This window comes from Callithrix jacchus, chromosome 22, assembly GCF_049354715.1.
Source record: "Callithrix jacchus isolate 240 chromosome 22, calJac240_pri, whole genome shotgun sequence".
Classification (NCBI taxonomy): domain Eukaryota; kingdom Metazoa; phylum Chordata; class Mammalia; order Primates; family Cebidae; genus Callithrix; species Callithrix jacchus.
Window position 1 is genome coordinate 1,590,828 of NC_133523.1, and position 21,358 is coordinate 1,612,185.

The window sequence follows — 21,358 nt, forward strand, 5'->3', positions numbered from 1 at the left end:
GGCAGAGGTCTCAGCCCCTGGGACTCCCAGCCAGATGGCAAGGAGAAATTTCGAAGGAATCACCTACAGGCATTTGAAACTCTGACTGCAGAGACCAGAGGAATCCCGGCTGGGGGAGCAGGCAGGACAAGGGCCATGAGGGTCCCTCCCAGGGCGGCCCCCAGACACATTCCCAGGTCACACGGGGAACCTGGCCCAGTCACCCCTACCCACTGGTCCTGGGGAGGGCAGCTGGGAGGGGCTGTGTGTGTACTGGGGGGGGGGCAGGAGCCTGGGAGCTGGGACTACCCCCCCAGGACTCTCCCTTCCGGGATCTACACCCCTAATCCCCCCACCAGGATACCCACCCCACCAACCCTCACACACAATAGAATCCACGGCTGCAGAAACCTCCCCCGGGGCTGGGGCTTAATCACTTCCTGATTTGCATATTTGCATATTAATGACAGCAGAGCTGCTAATTTTGGCACATGGTTTTAAAGGTGCAGTGGCTCTGAAACCACGGAGGCGGGGAGGGGGTGAGGACCGGGGCTCTCCTCACCTGGCTGGGCGGGGGCTGGCCCGCAGGTCACAGGTTGCAGAGTCTCGGCCTCTGGGAGCTGCAGGGACTCTTCAGCATTACGGGGCCCCTGCCTCCGAGACTCACAGGAATCGTGGAGTCTCTGCCACTGCTTTTTTTGTTTTTTTTTTTTTGAGACGGAGTTTCGCTCTTGTTACCCAGGCTGGAGTGCAATGGCTCAATCTCGGCTCACCGCAACCTCCGCCTCCTGGGTTCAGGCAATTCTCCTGCCTCAGCCTCCCGAGTAGCTGGGATTACAGGCACGCGCCACCGTGCCCAGCTAATCTTTTGTATTTTTAGTAGAGACGGGGTTTCACCATGTTGACCGGGATGGTCTCGATCTCTTGACCTCCTGATCCGCCCGCCTCGGCCTCCCAAAGTGCTGGGATTACAGGCGTGAGCCACCGCGTCCGGCCTTCTTTTCTTTTTTATTTGAGATGGAGTTTCGTTCTTCTTCCCCGGGCGAGAGTGCAGTGGCGCGATCTCGGCTCATTGCAACCTCCGCCTCCTGGGTTGAAGCAATTCTCCTGCCTCGGCCTCCCGAGTAGCTGGGACTACAGGTGTGCACCACCACGCCCAGCTGATTTGTACTTTTAGTCAAGACGGGGTTTCTCCCTGTTGGCCAGGCTGGTCTCAAACTCCTGACCTCAGGTGATCTGCCCGCCTCGGCCTCCCAAAGGGCTGGGATGACAGGCGTGGGCCACCGCACCCGGCCGCCGTTTTTCTTTCCTTCTGAGACAGGGTCTTGCCGTGTTGCCCAAGCTGGAGTGCGGTGGTGCAATCACAGCTCACTGCAGCCTCCTCCTCCTGGCTCAAGCCATCCTCCCACCAGCTAAGTGGCTGGGACCACAGGGGTGCAACCCCACACTTGGATAATTATTTAAATTTTTGAGGCTGGGTGCCGTGGCTCATGCCCGTGATCCCAGCAATTTGGGAGGCCGTGGCCGGCGGATCAGTTGAAGTCAGCAGCTGGAGACCAGCCTGGCCAATCTAGGGAAACTCCATCTCTACTAAAATCACAAAAATTAGCTGGACGTGGTGGCGGGCGCCTGTAATCCCAGTACCTGGGAGGTGAGGCAAGGCAATCACTTGATCCCAGGAAGCGGAGGTTGCAGTGAGCCAAGATCGTGACGGAGTGAAACTCTGTCTCACAAATAAATAGATAGATAGATAAATAAATACATAAATAGATAGATAAATAAATAAATACATAAATAGATAAATAAATACATAGATAAATACATAGACAAATAAATACATAAATAAATACATACATAAATAGACAAATAGATAAATAAATACATAAATAGATAAATACATAGATAGATAAATACATAGATAAATAAATACATAAATAGATAAATAAATACATAGATAAATAAATAAATACATAAATAGATAAATAAATAAATTTTTGTAAGGCAGGAGTCTTGCTACGTTGCTCAGGCCGGTCTCGAACCCCTGGGCTTAAATAAGCCTCCTGTCTCAGCCTCCAAAAGTGCTGGTATTACAGGTATCACCCGGCCTTTCCCACGCTTGCATTTGGGTTTCAATACTGCCATTGGCCAGGGTAACCGGGATTCTGGAATTTTCTCCAATTGGCTCCATCCTGAGAATCCCATATTTGGAAAGCTGTGAATTCAAGATCGGAGTATCTTAGAACCTTTGGATTTTACTCAGTGAAGTTGAGGCAGGTAAGATTATACGCTGGCCAAGAATAGCTTTTTTTCTTTTTTTTTTTTTTAGAGGAGTTTCATTTTTTTCACCCAGGCTGGAGTGCAGTGGCACGATCTCGGCTCACCGCAACCTCTGCCTCCAGGGTTCAGGCAATTCTCCTGCCTCAGCCTCCTGAGTAGCTGGGACTACAGATGCCACCACGCATCTGTGAGATGGGGGTTTCTCCATGTTGGCCAGGCTGGTCTCGAACTCCTGACCTCAGGTGATCCGCCTGCCTCGGCCTCCCAAAGTGCTGGGATTACAGGCGTGAGCCGCCGCGCCCGGCCGCCCGTGTCTTCGGTTCCTCTCCCTGGGAGGTGGGGAAACCGACGCACAGAGCAGCGAAGCTGGTGCTCACGGCCCCCCAGGGTCCTCCCCAGACTCGTCCCCTCCCAGTGGGATTGGGGTGCGGTGCAGTGAGCTGGGGGGGCGGGGCTCGCTGGTCCTGGGGTTCACTCAAGCGCGCGTGCTGCCACCTGGTGGCCACTGGGGTGAAGCCACGGGTCCTCTCCTCGCGGACCGCACCGTGAACTGGGGTAGGTGGGCTCAGCAAGGCCTCGGGCCCCGCTCGGGATGCCAGGGGTGTGGGACACGGAGCTTCGCCAGACTCCCCCAGACTCGGCGTGCGCCATGGGAAGAATGGAGGGAGCGGGATGAGGAGGAAGTGGGGGTCCCGCGGTGCGTGTCCTTCGGCTGCTGGCCCCGTCCGGTCCCCTTCTCACCCCTGCGTGACGCCCAGACCAAGGGAGGCGGGGCTGGGACCCCCATTCCCGGACGGGGCTGGGGCTGCAGCGGGGCCGGCATCCACCAGGGGGCGCCCGCAGCCCAGAAACCCGCGGGCGCTCCCAATGCGCGCGCTCCCACGTGCACCCGCCGCTCCCCTCCCACGTGCACCCGCCGCTCCCCTCCCACGTGCACCCGCCGCTCCCCTCCCACATGCACCCGCCGCTCCCCTCCCACGTGCACCCGCCGCTCCCCTCCCACGTGCACCCGCCGCTCCGCTCCCACGTGCACCCGCCGCTCCGCTCCCACGTGCACCCGCCGCTCCCCTCCCACGTGCACCCGCCGCTCCGCTCCCACGTGCACCCGCCGCTCCCCTCCCACGTGCACCCGCCGCTCCCCTCCCACGTGCACCCGCCGCTCCGCTCCCACGTGCACCCGCCGCTCCCCTCCCACGTGCACCCGCCGCTCCCCTCCCACGTGCACCCGCCGCTCCGCTCCCACGTGCACCCGCCGCTCCCCTCCCACGTGCACCCGCCGCTCCGCTCCCACGTGCACCCGCCGCTCCCCTCCCACGTGCACCCGCCGCTCCCCTCCCACGTGCACCCGCCGCTCCGCTCCCACGTGCACCCGCCGCTCCCCTCCCACGTGCACCCGCCGCTCCGCTCCCACGTGCACCCGCCGCTCCCCTCCCACGTGCACCCGCCGCTCCGCTCCCACGTGCACCCGCCGCTCCCCTCCCACGTGCACCCGCCCCTCCGCTCCCACGTGCACCCGCCGCTCCCCTCCCACGTGCACCCGCCGCTCCCCTCCCACGTGCACCCGCCGCTCCGCTCCCACGTGCACCCGCCGCTCCCCTCCCACGTGCACCCGCCGCTCCGCTCCCACGTGCACCCGCCGCTCCCCTCCCACGTGCACCCGCCGCTCCGCTCCCACGTGCACCCGCCGCTCCCCTCCCACGTGCACCCGCCCCTCCGCTCCCACGTGCACCCGCCGCTCCCGTCCCACGTGCACCCGCCGCTCCCCTCCCGGAGTGCCCGGGACGCCCAGGCTCCACCCAGATAATCCACCATCCTGAGCCTCCCAAAAAGAGCTGGATGACAGGCGAGAGCCACCGCGCGCAACCCACTCCTCCTTCTCGATGCGTCTCCCCCACATTCTAAGGGGGCTTTTCATGGCCGCTTTGGAGCTCCTGCCCCCCTGGCCGGCACCCTGCCCCGTGGCTCCCCAGAGCCCTAAGATATAAATGGGGTTCCTTTTTTTTTTTTTTTTTTTTTTTTTTTAGACGGAGTTTCGCTCTTGTTACCCAGGCTGGAGTGCAATGGCGCGATCTCGGCTCACCGCAACCTCCCTCCTGGGTTCAGGCAATTCTCCTGCCTCAGCCTCCCGAGTAGCTGGGATTACAGGCACGAGCCACCATGCCCAGCTAATTTTTGTATTTTTAGTAGAGACGGGGTTTCACCATGTTGACCAGGATGGTCTCGATCTCTTGACCTCGTGATCCACCTGCCTCGGCCTCCCAAAGTGCTGGGATTACAGGCGTGAGCCACCGCGCCCGGGCCTGTTTCATTTTTTTTAAGTACCAGATTTATAATTGATTCAAGCGGGCTTACTCCTGTGTACAGGTTTGCACCTGTGTGCTGGCGTGGGGGCACATGATCAGCCATGTTTACACCTGTGCGCGCATGGCACACGCGTTTGCATGCTGCTACATCCGAGACATGCTTCTGTTTCCGTGCACCTGCACTTATGTGCCCAGAATTTTCACACATACACATGTTCATGTGTGGCCTGCTGTGTCTGCACATGTGTGCCCTGGTAAACACGTGTGTTTGTGTGTTTTTATTTATATTTTTAGAGATGGGGTCTTGCTATGCTGCCCAGGCTGGAGCGCAGTGGCTATTCACAGGCGCGATCCTACTACTGATCAGCACGGGAGTTTTGACCTGCTCCGTCTCCAGCCTTAAGCAACCTGGTGGTCCCCCCCGCTCCTAGGAGGTCACCATATTGATACCAAACTTAGCATGGACACCTCATCCGCATAGCGCACTACAGCCCAGAACTCCTGGGCTCGAGCCATCCTCCAGCCTCAGCCTCCCAAGCAGCTGGGACTACAGGCACACACTACACGCCCAGCCCTTTTTTTTTTTTCGGGGGTGGGGGCTGGGGAGAGTTTCACTCTTATTGGCCAGGCTGGAGTGCAGTGGTGCGATCTTGGCTCACTACAACCTCTGCCTCCCGGGTTCAAGCGATTCCTCAGCCTCCTGAGCAGCTGGAATTACAGGCATCCACCACCACACCCGGCTCATTGCTGTATTTTTAGTAGAGACGGGGTTTCACCACGTTGGCCAGGCTGGTCTCGATCTCCTGCCATCGGGTGATCCGCCCACCTCGGCCTCCCGCAGTGCTGGGATTACAGGCGTGAGCCGCTGCGCCCGTGTTTGTGTGTTCTGGCGAGCTTGTGCATGTTCACACAGGTACATTTGTGTGTGCGCATGTGGGCACACTCAGCCACAGCCCATGCTGAGATCCCCAAGTGCAATGGCACCTGATGGACGGGGTCCCAGCAGGACACCGGTGAGTCAGGACCCACATACCTCAGGCCCTCCCACAGCTCTGCTGCCCCAGACATCCTGACACCATGTCGGACTCCTGCAGCCCAAGGGTCCAGGTCGCTCCCCGCTGGCCTCTCCCTGGTCACCCCCGCGCCCGCCTCCTAGCTCTCCACTCCATCTCCTCCCCTCCAGTGGCTGCAGCCTCCGGCACCCGGCACCTTCTTCCTGCCACAGGTCCCCAGTCAGCCCCAGCTGCTGCCTGTGCTGAGATGCGGAGCAGAGCTCTTGGGAGGCAGGGCCGTGTGTGGGGTCCACGCTGCACCCTGATCTCCAGCATCCAGCAGTCACCAGCTCAGAAGCATAACCATCCTCAGCGGCACCCGTCATAATGGGAAATCCATGCTCAGCTCCCACAACCCAGCCGTCGCCAGCTGGCCTCAGCCAGAGCTTCCCCCGTCACAGAGCCTGCCAAGCAGAGACCCTCCTGACACTCACCCACCCCTTTCTCTCCACTGCTCTGGCTGGATGAGCCGGCTGCCTCCCTCCTCCTCACCGTTCCCTCTCCACCTGGCGAACTCCTACTCATCCTGCAGGGCCCTGGCGAACTCCTACTCATCCTGCAGGGCCCTGGAGAACTCCTATTCATCCTGCAGGGACCTGGAATATTGGATCCTCTTCTAGTATCTCTACCCCGGTCCTAGGGGGTGAATGGACCAGAGGCTACCTTGGAGAGCAGACAAGGCGCCCGCTCCCAGGCTCCTGGCCCTCCTGGGTGAACCTGGGTGGTGGCTACTGTGTCTGGGCCAAAGCTGTGGACAGCAGCCCAATGGTGGTTCGTCAATGGCAGACTCCCAGGGAGGGGTGAACGCTCATTCCCAGGCGTCCCCGGGCTGTGTCACCATAGCAGGCCAGCTGCCCAGGAGGCTCTGATGTGGGAACTGTACGGCTGCTGGCGCCTCCTGCTCTCCCTCCCTTCCTCTCTCGGCCTCTCCCTCCCTCCCTTCAACCCTCCCTCCCTCTGTCCCTCTGTCACTCCCTGCCCCTGGATACCCCCACCACCCCCAGGGGCCATCTCCCTGACAACGGTGGCCACAAGGTCTTCTGCTGAATCAATCTCCTGTCACCCCTGCAGCCCCCGACCCCGGACCTGGAAGGTGACACGGAAGTGGGGTCAGGCCTGGCTTCCCAGTATTAGTAGGACAGGGCGTCCCTCAGCTGGAGCAGGGGTGGCGGGACTCACAGAGGGTGAGCAGGTCCCAGGTGGGAGGGTCAGCAGGGCCAGAGATCCGGTGAGCCCTGGGCCACACACTGCCCCTGCTCCTCCCTGTGCCTCAGTTTCCCTCGAGGCACAGCCTCTCTGATGTCCGGACTCCAGGTCTAGTCCAGGCCAGTCCTTTGGAGAACCGAGTACACCAGAGACACAGTCCCTGGGCTGACAGTGCTGCCCTCATCCCACTTTACACACCCGGGAGAAGACACTGGCCTCAGGCCGCCGGCCCAGGCAGTGGTCAGAGCTGGGGACCGACCAGAAAAGAACTCACCATTAGAGCTCCTGGGCAGTCCGCCATTGCTGCTTCTAGAAGATTCCACCACGGCCATTTCTGGAAGCTGCCATCGTTCCCTCTCTGAGCAGCTCCCCATTCCAGCCACCAAGGCAGAAGGAAAGAGGTGCCCGGCCTTAGGTTTTGGGGAGCAGGTGCGCAGGCTAGGCAGGGAGAGGACCCTCCAGGCACACGGGGGCCCCGGGGCAGGCTGGTGAGCCGGGCGCTGGAGGACTCTCAGTGCCAAAGGCCTTTGTATGGATTCTGGGACAGGTGGCCTGGTCCCCCGAGCAGGAGGGGAGGCAGGGCCTTGGGGGTCCAGAGGCGGGAGAGGGTGGGCTTAGCTCAGGCGGCTCCCTTCCTTTCCCAAGCCTCAGTTTCCCCATCCGGGCAATGGGGGAAGACACAGATAGGGAATAGGTTTGCCCTGGGCCTCCTGGGACCCCGGTTTCCGACTGCGGCACCGCAGCTCAAGAGGTCAGGCTGCCTGCCCGGGGCCACACAGCCTGGAGGTGGGGGTTCAAGCCGGCAAAGCCCGGCCGGGCCTCACGACCCCCTCCCCGCCGGCCCGGGCGGGGCTGCTGGCCCTTTAAGAGCCTCGTTTTGGCGCCGCCTGGGGGTTATCGATCGCAGCCTTGGAAACGCGATTAGATTATCCCGGCTGCGAACCGTGGCCTGGGGGGGGCGGCGGGGGGCGCTTCTTGTAAACGGCTCCGCGGAGGCGCAGGGCCCGGGCCTGGGGGGCGCGTTCCCGGGGGGCGTCCGGATGCGGCGCGGCCCTGCGCTCCCTGGACGGGGGATGGGGAACCGGGGCCCCCGTTTTGTGGGTTTGGAAACTGAGGCGCGGAGGGCGCCCTCCCGCGCGTGGACTTGCCCGGCTGCACTTATTGAGCGCCTACTGTGTGCCGGGCGTGCGCGGGGCACATCCATCCGGGCCGGGCGCGCGGGCTCACGTCGTCATCCCAGCCGATCACCTGAGGTCACGAGTTCGAGACCATCCTGGTCAACATGGTGAAACCCCGTCTCTACTAAAAATACAAAAAAATTAGGCTGGGCGCGGTGGCTCAAGCCTGTAATCCCAGCACTTTGGGAGGCCGAGGTGGGTGGATCACGAGGTCAAGAGATCGAGACCATCCTGGTCAACATGGTGAAACCCCGTCTCTACTAAAAATACAAAAAATTAGCTGGGCATGGTGGCGCGTGCCTGTAATCCCAGCTACTCGGGAGGCTGAGGCAGGAGAATTGCCTGAACCCAGGAGGCGGAGGTTGCGGTGAGCTGAGATCGCACCATTGCACTCCAGCCTGGGTGACAAGAGCGAAACTCCGTCTCAAAAAAAAAAAAAAAAAAAAAACTAGAACCACGGGCCGGGCGCGCGGGCTCACGTCATCATCCCAGCCGGATCACCTGAGGTCAGGAGTTCGAGACCAGCCTGGCCAACATGGCGAAATTCAGTCTCTACTGAAAGTACAAAAATTCGCCGGGAGGCCAAGGCAGGAGGAGGGCTTGAACCCGGGAGGCGTAGGTTGCAGTGAGCCGAGATGGCTCCTGACTCGCTCCTGCTGTGCCTCCAAGCCTCTGTGCGCGTTGAATCTGATCCTCACCCCAACACTTAGAGTGGCAGAGGCCCTGATCACGTTGTACAGATGGGGAAACTGAGGCTGGAGCTCATACAAGCCAGAGGGGCTCCTGGCTCCATCCTGGGAGCCTCCCTAGTGGGGTCACCATAGGAGGAAGTGAGGGGACAGATTGTGGGGGAGCTGGGGACCAGCCCCTCCATTCACCATGACCGTTTCTGCACCCCCAAAGGCCCGTAGGAGGTGTTCGAGCTAAAGCACGTCTACCCTGGAGTGCGGGAGGAAAGGACGGGCCAGCGGATGGGTGGGGCCGGGAGGAGGCCCCTTCACCTCCCATTTCTGACGCCTCCACAGAAAGCCCCCTGGCCCACAAGCATGAGTGGGGTGCTCATGGGCAGTGCCCAGGACCAGCTTCCCTCCCACTCCGTGGCTGTTTGCTCCCACATGAGACCCCATGGGGGTTGGGGGGTGGGCAAGCACACATTCATTGCACACCTACTGTGTGCCAGGCCCTGAACCGTCCCCCGCATTGTGGCTCAGTAGAAGCTGATTCCACATTCACCCAGATGCACCCCCAGAGACCCAGTCGCAATGATCCCACTGCCAACGTTTATTGAGTGACCAAATGACAGTATTTGGCAACAGCAGATTAAATCCAGACCACTTAGACTGGACTTCACTTGGGTCTGGATGACCCCCAGCCCCATCGTCCCCGATAACCTCTATTCTTCCACTTCCCTAACACTGTGGAGCACCGACTGTATGCACCGAGAGCGTCTTCATCCTCCCAGCAGCCTGTGAGGCAGGGAATTTGAACTGGTCTACAGAGGGGGAAACTGAGGACCTAGGAGGTGGAGGGCCTTGTCTGAAGCCGCAGAGCTCAAAAGATGAGATTCTAAACCCAGACCCATCTTTTTTTTTTTTTTTTTTTTTTTTTCAGACAGAGTCTCACTCTGTTGCCCGGGCTGGAGTGCGGTGGCACCATCTCAGCTCTCTGCAACCTCCATCTCCTGGGTTCAAGTGATTCTCCTGCCTCAGCCTCCCTAGTAGCTGGGATTACAGGCGTGCACCACCATGCCCAGCTAATTTTTAAATTTTTAGTAGAGTCGGGGTTTCACCATGTTGGCTGGGCTGGGCTGGAACTCCTGACCTCAGGTGATCATCCTGCCTCGGCCTCCCAAGGTGCTGGGATCACAGGCGTGAGCCAGTATGCCCGGCCTCACCCATCTGTGTGTGAACCTCAGGCTGCCTCCTAGGAAAGGGGCCTGGGCATGTATTTCTCAGGCTCTGAATGGGAGGAAACCGAGGCACAGAGCCCCCGGAGGGACCCAGGCTTTCCCCAGAGCTTTGATGAGGAGCCGGAAGGCCAAGACCCACCCTGCGGGTTCCAGGCAGAAGGAAGGGATGTGGATGGCCTGAGCTACAAGCACCCAGTGCTGCCTGGGACCGATTCCGTAGGGACGAGCTGGGGGAAGACCCCACCATGGACAGGAGGCCAGGGGAGAGGGGAGCTCAGGAGAGGAATGCTGGGGAGGCCACACTTAGGGGTCGAGGCAGGTGATTCCTTCTGCTGGAGAGGGTTGCCAGGGCATCTCAGCCTCCGGGGGCCAGAGCAGGGATGGGGGCCCACCCATGTCCCCCCAGAGTCTCCCCTCAGCCCCCCAAAGCTGGATATCCCGAAGGACGAGCCTGTGTGCCCAGCCTCTTCCAGCCCTGCCTCTCCTCTGTCTCCGTCTCTCTCCCTCCCTCCCCGTCACTCTCTCCCTCTCCCTCTCTCCCTCTCTCCCTCTCCATCTTTCTGTCTCTCTCCATGTCTCTGTCTCTTACTTTCTTCATCTGTGTCTTTCTCTCCATCCCTGTCTCCGTTTCTCTCTCTGTCTCTCCCATCTCTGCCGCTGTCTCTCTGTCTCTCTCTGTGTCTCTCCTCATCATCCTCTCTCTTCATCTCTGTCTCTTCCTTTCTTCGCCCCCTCCTCATCCCCCGTCCCTCTCGTCTGTCTGTCTTCATCTCTCCAGCTCTCTCGGTGCTCCCATCCCTGCCTCTGCCCCTCTCCTCCCCCCTTCCCAGCTCCCAGGCTCCTCCCCACCCGCCCTCAGCCCTGGTCTCTCCAGGTGCCCCCAGCCCTGCGGGCAAGGGCCTCACGGGGGTGGGGGCATCGCACCCGATGGCACCGGTGGGCCTTGTGCTGGGAGATGGAGAGACTCAAGAAACTCCTGGATGCCCCAACTCCACCCTATCCCCAACCCAAGCAGGCCGCATGGCCTTGGCCGGCCACTGCCCTCTGTGGGCCCTGCCCTGCCCTTGAAGTCTGGCTCGGTCCCCTGAGCCTGGACTCCCTGAGAGCCCAGCGACCATCACGGGCAGACACCCTGGGCCAACCAGGACCAGCCCCTCAGCCCACACTCACTTCCGCCAGATCCATGCAGAGATCCCCCCATCTGCCAGGGAAACTGAGGCACAGGCAGGACGCGGTGCCGGAGGAGGGCTAAAGGCTGCTGGCACCTGGACGTCCCTCCTGCGGTCTTCAGGGTGTGGAGATGCCTCAGGCCAGGGGCCGGAGCTGGGACCACCTCCCCCATGGCGCACCTCCCAAGTGCTCCCACGCTGCTTCCCGGCCCTCTTCCCAGCCTGGATGACAGCAGGGGCAGGGAGGGGCTCGGCCTGCACCTCCCGGTCAGAAGCACCATCTTGAGCGTGGAGGGGCAGGCGCATGGTCAGGGTGACTTCCGCTGGACAGACAGGGAAAGCGAGGCCGGGCTCTGCAGGAGGCTTCGGTCCTAGGCACACCTCAGTGCGCTTTGCCAAAGCCAACTCCACGCCTGACCTAGCAGGGAGCCCGCCAGGCTCTGCACTGCCCTCCTGGGCTTCAGGGCGGAGAAGGAGGGGCGTTCAACGAGAGGACCCCTAAATACAGCAGCCTAGCCCAGGGTGGGGCCGGTGGGTGGAGACAGCGACCCCCCAAGGCAGCTGACAAGGGCCCAGCACGGGGGTGGGGGGATGGAGTCAAGGAGGGCTTCCTGGAGGAGGGGACACTTGAGCTGTGGCCTGAGGTGAGCAGGAGCCCAGAGAGTGGGCAGTACTCCTGGTACAGGGAGGAGCCGGACAGCCCTGAGGCAGGAACCAGGCCGTGGGGAAGGAAGATGAGATGCCGGGCAGGCCACACCGGGTCCTGTGGGCTGTGCGGAGGACGGGCGTCCTTTTCTGCACCCGGGAGCCGCCGGAGGCTGCTGTGAACAGAGTCATGATTCCTTTCTGTCGCTCTGTCACCCAGGCTGAGTGAAGTAGCACCATCTCCACTCACTGCAACCTCCGCCTCCTGGGTTCAAGCGATTCCCCTGCCTCAGCCTCCAGAGTCACTGGGATCACAGGCACGCGCCACCGTGCCCGGCTAATTTTTTGTATTTTTAGTAGAGACGCGGTTTCACCATCTTGGCCAGGCTGGTCTTGAACTCCTGACCTCGTGATCCACCCGCCTCGGCCTCACAGAGTGCTTGGATTACAGGCTTGAGTACCACACCCCACTTTTTTTTTGAGATAGAGTCTTCCAAATTAGCTGGGCGTGTCGGCTCGCACCTGTAATCCCAGCTACTCAGGAGGCTGAGGCAGGAGGATCACTTGAACCTGGGAAGCGGAGGTTGCAGGGAGCCGAGATCGCACCATTGCACTCCAGCCTGGGTGACAGAGCAAGACTCAGTCTAAAAAAACATTTAAAAAGAGAGAGAGAGAGAGAGAGAATGATGGGTCTTGCTATGTTGCCCAGACTGCTCTTGACCTCCTGGACTCAAGTGAGGCCCCGTGTTGGCCTCCCAAAGCTCTGGGTGCTCTTGTGGCCCAGGCCGCAAAGCAGTGGTGCCATCTCAGCTCACTACAGCGTCCGCCTCCCGGGTTCCAGCGATTCTCCTGCCTCAGCCCACGGAGTAGCTGGGACTACAGGCGCGCGCCACCACGCCTGGCTAATTTCTGTATTTTTAGTAGAGACGGGGTTTCACCGTGTTGACCAGGCTGGTCTCAAACTCCTGACCTCAGGTGATCCTCCTGCCTCGGCCTCCCAGAAGTGCTGGGATTGCACATGTGAGCCGCCACGCCCGGCCCTAAAGTCACGTGTTTTCAGTCACCAGCCCTGGTGGCTTCCAGGGAAGAGATGCTGGGGCAGGTGGGGAGGCTCGAAGGCTGGGTTGAGGCTGAGTCAAGGCCCCGCAGATGATCTCTGCCGGGAGACTGTGTCAGAGATGAAGAGACAGGGAGAGACAGACAAGGCTTCCTTCCTGCCAGCCCCTGTGACCCCCGGGGGCAGGGGTCTGGGGACCCGGGGTGCAGGGCAGTGGCCGTGGCCCTGCCGGCCCCTCCGCAGCAGTAATTAAGGGCTCCTGGCGTTCCCGCGGCGTGATGCATGTGCGCCTTAACTAATCATTTATTAAGTCACTGATGGTTCGTCAATATTAATTCATTTATTTAAACAACTCAGCTCCGTAATGAAGATGTCACCTGAGAGGGAGGCTAGTTGGTGGCGGGGCCGGGAGTGCAGGAAGGGGGCTCAGATTTGGGTCTCGGGTGGTCTCAAGAAACGTGGGCCGGGTGTGGCAGTACACACCTGTGATCCCAGCCCTTTGGGAGGCCGAGGTGGATGGATCACATTAAGCCAGGAGTTTGAGGCTAGACTGGTCGACAGGATGAAACCCCATCTCTTTATTTATTTATTTTAGAGACAGGGTTTCACCATGTTGGCCAGGCCGGTCTCGAACTCCTAACCTCAGGTGATCCACCCACCTTGGCCTACCAAAGTGCCGGGATTATAGACGTGAGCCACTTCGCCTGGCCCGACACCCCACCTCTACTAAAAATACAAAATTAGCTGGGTGTGGTGGTGGGCGCCTATAATCCCAGCTACTCGGGAGGCTGAGGCAGGAGAATCACTTGAACCCGGGAGGCGGAGGTTGCAGTGAGCCGAGGTCACGCCACTGCACTCCAGCCTGGAAGACAGAGTGAGATTCTGTCTCAAAAATAAAAAAAATTAAAAATAAATAAATAATTGAAAATACCAAAAAATTTTTAGCTGGGCATGGTAGGGTGTGCCTGTGGTCCCAGCTACTGGGGAGGCTGAGGTGGATGCTCACTTGAGCTTGGGAGGTGGAGGCTGCAGTGAGCCAGGATTGCACCACCGCACCCCAGCCTGGGCAGCACAGCAAGACCCTGCGTCAAAAAAAAAAAAAAAATCAGCGCTTTGGGAGGCCGAGGCAGGCAGATCACTTGAGGTTAGGGGTTTGAGACCAGCCTGGCCAACATGGCAAGACCCTATCTTTACTAAAAATACAAAAATGAGCCGGGCATGGTGAGGTGCGTGCCTGTCGTCCCAGCTACTCGGGAGGCTGAGGCAGGAGAACTGCTTCAACCTGAGAGGCAGAGGTTGCGGTGAGCTGAGATCCCACCACTGCACTCCAGCCTGCACAATAGAGCGAGACTCTGTCTCAGTGACAAAATAATAATAAAATAGTAAAATCACGAGGCTGTGTGTGGTAGTTCGCACCTGTAATCCCAGCACTTTGCGGGGGCTGAGGCAGGAGGATTGCTTGAGCCCAGGAGTTTGAGATCAGCCTGGGCAACATAGGGAGACCCCTCGTCTCTAAAAACAATACAAAAGAATTAGCCAGACGCGCATCCGGGGTCCCAGGCGCTCTGAGGCGGAGGGATGCCTGAGCCCGGAAGGTCGAGGCTGCAGTGAGCTGTGATTGCACCGCTGCCCTCCAGCCCGGGTAACAGAGCGAGACCCTGTCTTAAAATAATAACAATAATGATCATGACTACAGGGCTGTCACGTGAACTGTGTCGTTCATTCATTCATTCATTCATTCAGACACCAGGGTGGTCTGAACCTCTCTGTGCACAGACCCCACCTTGGGGGATTTGGACACTGAGTGGATGTGTCCTGGGCATGGTCTGGAGAGAGCTGGACGCTGGCATTCCCGGCTCTGTGGGGTTAGGGTGGGATCAGGGCGGAAGACTCAAGATTGGGGACCAGGGGCAGAGGGGCCGAGGGCTTGGCCTGGGGGGATGGGAGGGCTGCGAGGATGAGTGGGGGGACATCGGCTAAGGGACGCAGGAAGGAACCTCTGGCAGAGACACCAGCATGTGCAAAGTCTCGGAGATGTGAAGGGGCAGCCCTAGAGACTCCTCCGGGCTGGAGTGTAGCAGCTGGATCTCAGCTCCCTGCAGCCTCGACCTCCCGGCTCCAGCGATGCTCCCGCTTCAGCCTCCTGAGTAGCTGGAACTACAGGCGCCCCCATAGCAGGGTTCTTTCTTGCTTTTCTTTTCCCTCCCTCTCTCCCTCCCTTCCTCCTTCCCTTCCTTCCTCCCTCCCGTCCTCCCCTCCTTTCTCTCTCTTTCTCTCTTTTCTTTTTTTATTTAGACGGAGCTTTGCTCTTGTTGCCCAGGCTTGAGTGCAGTGGTGCGATCATGGCTCACGGCAACCTCCGTCTCTTGGATTCAAGTGATTCTCCTGCCCCAGCCTCTGGAGTAGCTGGGATTACAGGCACGTGCCACCGTGCCCAGCTAATTTTGTATTTATAATGGAGACGGGGTATCTCTGTGTTGGTCAGGCTGGTCTTGAACTCCTGACCTCACATGATCTGCTCGCCTCGGCCTCCCAAAGTTCTGGGATTGGACGGGTGCAGTGGCTCATGCCTGTAATCCCAGCACTTTGGGAGGCCGAGGCAGGTGGATCACGAGGTCAAGAGATCGAGACCATCCTGGTCAACATGGTGAAACCCCGTCTCTACTAAAAATACAAAAAATTAGCTGGGCACGGTGGTGCACGCCTGTAATCCCAGCTACTCGGGAGGCTGAGGCAGGAGAATTGCCTGAACCCAGGAAGTGGAGGTTGTGGTGAGCCGAGATCGCACCATTGTACTCCAGCCTGGGTAAGGAGAGCGAAACTCCATCTCAAAAAAAAGAATAAATAAAATAAATAAATAATAACGTGCTGGGATTACAGGTGTGAGCCACCGCGCCTGGTGCAGGGTAATTTCTTAATTTTTTGTAGAGATGGGATCTCACTATGTTGCCCAGGCTGGTCTGGAGCTCCTGGCCTCAAGGGATGGTCCTGCCTCAGCCTCCCAAAGTTCCAATTAGGGATTCTGAGCTCCGGGGGGCCCTGGGGAGCCATACAAGGTTTCAAGCAGGTGGAGGGACGGCCCCGACTGATCTCCAGAGCGGTCGCTGCACTGAGTTCCAGTGGCAAGCTCTGGTTTGGCAAGCATGGATTGAGCACCTACTGTGTGCCAGTCTTTGGCCTCAGCCCTAGAGGCGAGATCACACGAAGGCCGGTGGGCACGCAGTAGGACGCCAGCGCCACAGGCCAGTCCCAGGCTCTCAAATCACGGACTCCCCTGCCTGTCTGCACTGGTGGAAACTGCTGAAGCCATCAGGGGCTGGGAGCCGGCTCTTGGTGACCCGACAGCGTGGGATGGGCCACCGTGGGTTCCATCCCAGGCTGGACACTGGGCAGTCCCCGGAGGAAGTATCGCCGAGTCTGGAGTGGCCCTTGCGCGTGGGCAGAAACTCTCAGCCACTCTGATTGTGCTTTGGGCGGGCGGTCAGGGCATAAAGTTAACTTCCCCTTAAGCAGACTTAATTAGTGTTCTCCAGTCCCACATAAATTAATCGTGGCCGGCCACGGAGGCTGAAACACCCGATCGATGGGACGGCTCGGCAATGGCCAGGAATCCTCCATCTCATCCGTCACCACAGCCCCTGCTGATAACAGCTCACGGCTTTATCTTCTCCAACCCGGCATGGCCAGCCGGGGGAAGGTGGCCACAGGGGTCTGGACGGGTGCTGGCTGCTCTCTGAGCCTCAGTTTCCACATCTACGGGATGGGACCATGCTCCCATGCTAGCAAATTGGCAAAGGGCCTGGAAAACAGCTTGGCCAGGCGCATTGGCTCACACCTGCAATCCCGGCACCAGGGGAGGCTGAGGTGGGAGAATCCCCTGAGCCTGGGAGTTGGAGACCAGCCTGGGCAACAGAGCGAGACCTGCTGAACGAAACATTTAAAAAACCTTGAGCTGAGCATGGTGGTGCATTCCTGTAGTCCCAGCTACTCAGGAGGCCAAGGTGGGAGGATCACCTGAGGCCAGGAGTTTGAGACCAGCCTGGACAACATAGCAAGACCCCACCTCTACCAAAAAAAAAAAATTAAAAAATAATTAGCAGAACATGGTGGTGCACGCCTGTAGTCCCAGCTACTCTGGAGGCTGAGGTGGGAGGACCACTTGAGTCCAGAGAGAGAGGCTGCGGTGAGCCATGATGGCACCACTGGACACCAGCCTGGGTGACAGAGTGAGACTCTGTCTCGAAAACGAAACAAACAAGGAAAACAGTATAACAACCTCCGCGTTGGGTCATGTGACCGACTCCAGTGCTGAGTATCAACCACTTTATTTATTTATTTTTTTTTTGAGACAAAGTCTCACTCTTGTCCCCCAGGCTGGAGTGCAGTGGCACGATCTCAGCTCACTGCAACCTCCGCCTCCCGGGTTCAAGCAATTCTCATGCCTCAGCCTCCCTAGTAGCTGGGATTACAGGCGTGTGCCACCACGCCCAGCTAATTTTTTGTATTTTTAGTAGAGACGGGGTTTTTCCTTTTTTTTTTTTTTTTTTTTTTGAGACGGAGTTTCGCTCTTGTTACCCAGGCTGGAGTGCAATGGCGCGATCTCGGCTCACCGCAACCTCCGCCTCCTGGGTTCAGGCAATTCTCCTGCCTCAGCCTCCTGAGTAGCTGGGATTACAGGCACGCGCCACCATGCCCAGCTAATTTTTTGTATTTTTAGTAGAGACAGGGTTTTTCCATGTTGGCCAGGCTGGTCTCAAACTCCTGGCCTCATGCGATCTGCCCACCTCGGCCTCGCAAAGTGTTAGGATTACAGGTGTGAGCTACCACGCCCAGCCTATTTTTAAATTAAATTAAATTTATTTTTATTTTTATTTTTTTAAAGAGACAGGGTTTCACCATGTTGGCCAGGATGGTCTCGATCTCTTGACCTCGTAATCCACCCACCTTGGCCTCCCAAAGTGCTGGGATTATAGGTGTGAGCCACCGCACCCGGCCTAAATTAAATTTTCTCGCTCTGCCACCCAGGTTGAAGGGCAGTGGTACAATCCCGGCTCACTGCAGCCTCAACCTCCTGGGCTCAAGAGATCCTCCCATCTCTCAGCTTCCTCAACTACAGGTGTGTGCCACGACGCCCAGCTAATTTTTGTATTTTTTGGTACAGACAGGATTTTACCATGTTGGCCAGGCTGGTCTCGAACTCCTGTCCTTGAGCGATCCATCTGCCTGGGCCGCCCAGAGTGCTGGGATTCCGGATGTGAGCCACATCACCCGGGCTATCATCTACTTTAATACCCACAGGGGGCTTGCAAGTCTCCCCATTCTTCTCTGCTTTTCCAGCATTGAGAGACTCCTGAGAGGTCCCACCACTGGTAAATGGCTTTGTCTGGATTTGAATCCAGTAGGGAGCCCCAGAACCCCTCGCCCCAAGGGTCTGGGATTTTGTGGTTAAGGGCTGTGCACCTCCTGTGGTAGAGCTGGTATACCTGCCGAATCTCACTGGGGCAGGACGCAGGAGAGGCTGAGACCCCCCTTGGAAGGCCCTGCACCCCAGTCTTCAGACATCCACGGGCTTGAATGTAGTGGCAGGGGGGATTCCAGGAGGTGCCGGGGGCAGGCAGTTCATGGGGGGCCCCTCTGGATGAGCCCAGCCAGGCTGACGTTCGTGTCCCTGAGGTCTGGAGGCCCTCCCTCTGAGTGGGACCGAAACCCACATTCCCGAATGTCTACACAAAGCTCTTTTTTTTTAAACCCAGGGCTCAGAACTTATACACAAAGCTCTTGAATCCCTGCTGCACACCAACCCCTGGGCAGAGGTTGCGGGCATGTGGTGATCACACTGGACGTGACCTGTTCTCGTGGAAGAGAAAAACAAATGAATGTCTAATTAGAATACCACGGAGGGGCCGGGCGAGGTGGCTCACACCTGTGATCCCAGCACATTGGGAGGCCAAGGTGGACGGATCACCTGAGGTCACGAGTTCAAGACCAGCCTGACAAAAATGGTGAAATCCCATCTTTACTAAAAATACAAAAATTAGCCGGGCATGGTGGTGGTGCGCACCTGTAATCCCAGCTACTCGGGAGGCTGAGGTGGGAGAATCGCTTGAACCTCAGAGGTGGAGGTTGCAGTGAGCCGAGATCCCACCACCGCACTGCAGCCTGGGTGACAAGAGCGAAACTCCATCAAAAAAAAAATGTCATTTCTGGGATCACCGGGAGGGCAGGACTGGGAGCAGCGTCCAGGCTGGAAACGAGGTGCTGGGAAAGGCTGCATAGACAGGCAGAAGACGCCGGATTAGGAACAGATGTTTCCGTTTTTTGTTTTGAGACAGGGTCTCACCCTGTCTCCCAGGCTGGAGTGCACAGCTCAGTGTGCCAGCCTTGACCTCCTGGGCCCAAGAGATCCTCCCACCTCAGCCTCCAGAGGAGCCAGGACCACAGTTGCACGTCACCAGTCCTGACTGATTTTTTTTTTTTGGCCCTTCTCCGGATTGTAATTTTTTTTTTTTTTTTTTAAAACAGAGTCTCACTGTATTACCCAGGCTGGAGTGCAATGGCGCAATCTCGGCTCACTACAACCTCCGCCTCCTGGGTTCAAGCGATTCTCCTGCCTCAGCCTCCTGAGTAGCTGGGATTACAGGACTGCACCACCACACCGGGCTTACTTTTGTATTTTTAGTAAAGACCGGGTTTCACCATGTTGGCCAGGATAGTCTGTAAGGCCTGACCTCACGATCTGCCTGCCTTGGCCACTCAAAGTGCTGGGATTTTGGGTGTGAGCCACCGCACCCGGCGTATTTTTCTTTTTTTTTTTTTTCTTTTTTGAGATGGAGTTTCTGTCGCCAGGCTGGAGTGCAGTGGCACCATCTTGGCTCACTGCAACGTCCAACTCCTGGGTTCAAGTGATTCTCCTGCCTCAGCCTCCCGAGTACAGACGCGTGCCACCCCGCCCAGCTAATTTTGTTTTGTTTTGTAGAGACAGGGTTTCGCCTCGTTGGACAGGATGGTCTCCATCTCTTGACTTCATGATCCTCCCACAGGAGCCTCCCAACGTGCTGAGATTACAGGCGTGAGCCACCGCGTCCGACAAAGGGCATTCCTTTTCTTTTCTGAAAGGGAGACTCACCCCGCCTGGTGGCCCAAGCTGGAGTGCAGTGGCGCGATCTCAGCTCACTACAACCTCCGCCTCCCGGGTTCAAGCGATTCTCTTGCCTCAGCCTCCTGAGTAGCTGGGACTACAAGCACGTGCCACCAAGCCCCAATTTGTTGTATTTTTAGTAGAGACCGGGTTTCATCGTGTTAGCCAGCATGGTCTTGATCTCCTGACCTCGGCCTCCCAAAGTGCTAGGATTACAACCCTAACAGACTAGGGGGGCGGTATTTCTTTCTGGAGCTGCCTGGTAGGAAGGAGGTTGGCAGTTTGAGGGCGATTTTGTATGAGTTGGGAAATTGATCGTCTGGGCGAGGCTGCACCCGGGTTCTCTGTAAACCTTCTAGAGGCAGCCGGACCCGAGTTCAGACCCTCTGTGGGCCTCGGACAAGCCGCTTGGCTTCTCAGAGCCTCAGTTTCCCCATATGTGAGACAGGTGATTTGCGGCGAGGGTGAAGTAGGGTGCAGTTCCATCCAAACCAGCAAGTCAGGGGCTGGGTGGCTAGAGCGAAATTAGTCCGTGTCCAACGAACCACCGCCGCGGTCCACACCCCTGCCCCGCTAGGCCCTCAGCTCCTGCAGGGAGAGGCCGGCTGACTTCGTTGTGTGTCGCTTCTCCAGAGCCTGGACGTGGAACGGAGGGAGGGAGGTCGCAAAAGTCCTCTTTCCTCTAGGAGACCGGGCGCCACGCCCCGGGAGAAAGCAAGCCACGTGCAGACCACGCCCCCACGAAGCCACGCCCACGCCCGCAGCCCCTCCACCAAAGCCACGCCCTCCACCACACCCCCACAAAAGCCACGCCCACACTCAGCCCCTACACCAAAGCCAGGCCCGCTGACCGCGCCCTCCACTAAAAGCCCCGCCCATCTACCCCACCCACCACCAAAGCCCCGCCCACCCTCTCCGCCCCTCGTCAGTTGCTCCCTGATGAGGTCACGCCCCACCCACTAGGTTCCCCTCTCTGAACTCCAGCGAATGGCCTGAGCGGGTCTTCTCGTCTTCGCGCCTCAGTTTCCCCAACACTGCAGGGGCCACAGCTGACTTTCGTGCCCCGTCTGAGCTGGGAAGAGACCCTCACCAGCTCGGAGGAAGACTTCGTCCCCAGCCTGGCCTCCATCTCCGCGCCTCTTGCACTCCCCAGGGACGGGGAGCTCACCCCCTCCCATGGCCCTGGAGTGCAGGTTTAATGCCTGTCAGGCTGGGGCCCGGGGATGGGTCTGGGGGAGGCACTTCTGAGAAGAGGTGGAAACGGTTCTCAGAAACCCCGAGACCCTGAGGGACTCTTTCCCTTCTCAGAAATGCTCCCCCCGCTCCAGACTCTGGAAGACGGCTGGGCCAGAAAGCTAGGCTGGCTGCTGGCAGGGGGCTTGGACTGGCCCCTGTGGAGTCCCCGCCCCAGGCTGCTGGGAATGTCCCGCATCTCCAGCCGTGAC